Raw genomic sequence first — 3,362 nt, forward strand, 5'->3', positions numbered from 1 at the left:
CGAATGCTAGGGGCAAAAATTGAAGGAGTTATGTCTTCGATAAGTGCAATTACTAGATGTATCAAGGATCACTATTATGGAGATAATAAGTTCATTCTATAGGGTCGTCAATGTTTGGTGCTAGATATGACAATTGATCTTTGCGCTAGCTTAATAGCCCAAAGCCTTATAGAATGGATCCTACAAGGTCACACATAAGAGTATTGGATAAACAAGTTAGAGGCCCATTATTGGGCCTCATGAGTTCATGACATACCATATTAATAATTGGGCTTAGATAGTTAGAAGAGTCTGATGGGTTTTTGACTTGACATGGTTTTATTTCTAGATATGATCTATAAACATAAACCATGCCTAGGGTTGCATGACACAACAATTGACATACAGTGAATTGTCACACAAGCAACCAGGTTTCCCAAAATCCCTAACTCTCTATCTCTCTCTCTACTTGGCCCTCTCTCTCTCCTCCCTGTCCATACGGCCCTCCTCCCCGGGTGGCGCGTGTGGTGGCGCGTGGGTGGTGTTGTGGTGTGTTCGTGGCTCAAATCTTCGTTGAAGGTTGATTGAAGTGTTCAGTCACAACTAACTAGCATTCGTGGAGGTTTAATCCATGCTCGTGGACTAAGTAGAGGAATCACGCTTGGGGTTCTTTATCTCCCATTGTTCTTGCTCGATCGCATGTGGAATCACGCTTCAAAGGTACGATTATATGTTCTTTAAGTGTTATGCATTAGATCTTGGGATTAGGTACTATATGAAATGATTCATGTTATTTCCGCTGCGTAGTACCTATAATTCCCTACAAAAATGCCCAAGCATAGGTGGCTAGCAAGCGCACCAAGCCGAGGCTATCATGGCTAGCTAGGTGTGTTCTAGCGCACCGTGCTAGCAGCCACGCACAGCAGCAGCTAGCAGCCGCGTGCACGTGGTGCGTGCAGCAGCTAGCTGCCGCAAGCTAGGCGTGCTAGCAGCGCAAGCACTAGTAGCCACGCACAGCAGCAAGCCTTCACCAAGTGCGTGGCTTGCGCGCACAGCAGCAGCCTGCATCTTGGTGCAGGGTTGGGCTCGGGCAGGGCTCGTGGCTGGGCCATAGGGCCGGTAACTATGGGGAAGCTTGAGGAATATGGGAGCAAGTGAGTAAGGACATGTGGCACAAGGAGAGTATTGAGTGGGGAGCAAGTATGGTCCCCTACTCTCCATGTGGTCCTCACCAACACATTTCACATGGTAATGCCACTTTTAGATTTATTATTAGTTTGTAATTTTAATTTAATTTAGCTTTAAATTAATTTGTGGAATTTCATGATCCCACATTGATGGGATAGGAATTCCCACTCATACTTTCCTCTATAAATATCAACCTTGGGATTTGGAGTAAAGTGCTTGAGTGGGAGTTAGAAAGAGCATTCCATATTTTGGACACTACTACAAAAAAGGCCTTAGAGAACTGTTATAATGGGCTTTATAAATCGCCTTAGAGGCGATCTTCTGCTAAGTGATGTGTAAAGTTTACAGAACGGGTATAAGAGGCGTTCTATATGCAAGGGAAAAGAGAACGGGTACAAAAAACGTTCTATATGCAAGAAATAACCGTTCTCTTTCCTGTTTATTATGCTTATAAAAAATAAATAAAAGAGAATGGTTAACACTGATAACAGTTCTCTTTGTTGATTTATTTTTTTTTTAAAAAAAAAAATTTAATTTTGGGAGATTGCATATATACTAATCTACATCAGTAATCAATAAATTAAATTCAATTGAAGTTGTAAAAGTCAAAATTAAATGCCAAATTAAAAACAAACTTTATTATCATTATTCAATTAATTACATCTCATGCCTATAAAAAATAAATTACATCTCAATATTTTGATACAATTCAATTAGCATAACTATCAATGTGATAGTACTGTTCTTCTTCTTCAAAAAAAAAAAATAAATAAAAATTCCATGGCTTCAACCGCAGGTTCCGCTTTCACCAACCTCAACCACTGCTGCAACGTTTTCCACCGGCCTCAACCACCGCAACACCTCCACCAACCTCAACCACTGAAGCTTCTCCACCAATAGCACACGCAAATAGTTAAGGCGCACCACCAAACACCCTAAATCATAGATGAAAAATCATAAAGTTACCATATCATAACATTAAAATCAATTGATAAAAGTTATAGATCAAAAATTAACAATTGGGAATTAAACAAGCTACCTAAATAAATGTTAAACACCAAGCAACCCGCAATAACTTGCGACCATAAACAGAGCAGAACAGAGATTTAATGGTTCTATCTTTCACGCTGGACTTTCGCGACGCACTGTATCGGAGTTGGGGTTGGAAAACAAGGCTCGTTGTATTTGTAGATTTTTCACATCATTAGCGGCGATGCGACGGTATGGACCAGACACTTGTAAATAGAGGAAGACGACGACGGAGAGGAGGTTAATCGGAGGTTAGCTTGGAGTTTCTAGGACGACATTAAACCATTATTGAAGGATGAAGGTAGAAGAGAAAGGAATTAGAGTTTTAGAGGAGGTAGGAGTGAAAGAAGAGGGGAAGTTATGGATGAAGAATGTAGTTGGACGACTATCTTAAGAAGAAAGGGGAGTTAGGGTTAAAATTTTGGGCCCTTTCATATGTTAGATTATTCTTTTTTATTGTAAAAAAAATAATATTAAGCATATAGAACGGTTAACTAAGAGGAGCGATCTATATTGCAAGTGTAAAATATTTGGATATACAAAATAGAACGGTTAAATAAGAAATGCGTTCTATAAAATAAATTTACAATTTAATAAATATATTAAATAAATCAAATAGAACGGTTAACTTAGATAAACGTTCTATATTCTTCTTGAGAACGCCTACCTTTGGTAACCGTTCTATATTTTGCGATTTCTAATCTAGTTTTTGGTGTAGTGGGAAAAACTCTTAAACTCCATTAACACTTGGGTTTTGGTCGGACCTTGCTAACTCCTTGGGTCCGGGTTGTTTCTGCGGTGAGTCGGACTCACCAAACCCCATCAGCGGTATCGGAGCCCCGCTCGTTTATTTTTATAATCATGTTTTTCAAGGTTTATTTTGGCTTATTTTTCTGGTTTAAGTTGCTAATTAGATTAGTAGCTCGGTTTTATTTATTTTAATCCCGTTTTTAATGTCGAATTTGGCCCAGAACCCAGATTTTCGCCCTAAAATAGTGAATTTTGGGTGGAAAAGGTGTTCTGGAAAGGTTTTTACCCCAAAGGACTGTGATTTTAGCAAAATTCTGACCAGAAATGCCTTTTTCGAGGGATTTTTCGTTTTTGACGAAAAATTTTAAGTCTTTTCTAATCTTGAAATTAATGGCATAACTTGTTGATTATGTGGT

At 39.0% G+C, this 3,362-nt stretch overlaps 1 long non-coding RNA gene across 1 annotated transcript; it reads right to left on the reverse strand.

The window, feature by feature from the left end:
- Nucleotides 1-1,783: 1,783 nt before the first annotated feature.
- Nucleotides 1,784-2,531, reverse strand: LOC145634871 (uncharacterized). Its single transcript, XR_014113661.1, has 2 exons — nucleotides 2,207-2,531; nucleotides 1,784-2,102 (listed from the first exon to the last, which is right to left on the reverse strand). It is a non-coding gene; the product is annotated as an uncharacterized LOC145634871 (long non-coding RNA).
- Between the last annotated feature and the right edge of the window lie 831 nt (nucleotides 2,532-3,362).

Source organism: Chenopodium album, chromosome 6 (assembly GCF_948465745.1).
Source record: "Chenopodium album chromosome 6, dcCheAlbu1.1, whole genome shotgun sequence".
Classification (NCBI taxonomy): Eukaryota; Viridiplantae; Streptophyta; class Magnoliopsida; order Caryophyllales; family Amaranthaceae; genus Chenopodium; species Chenopodium album.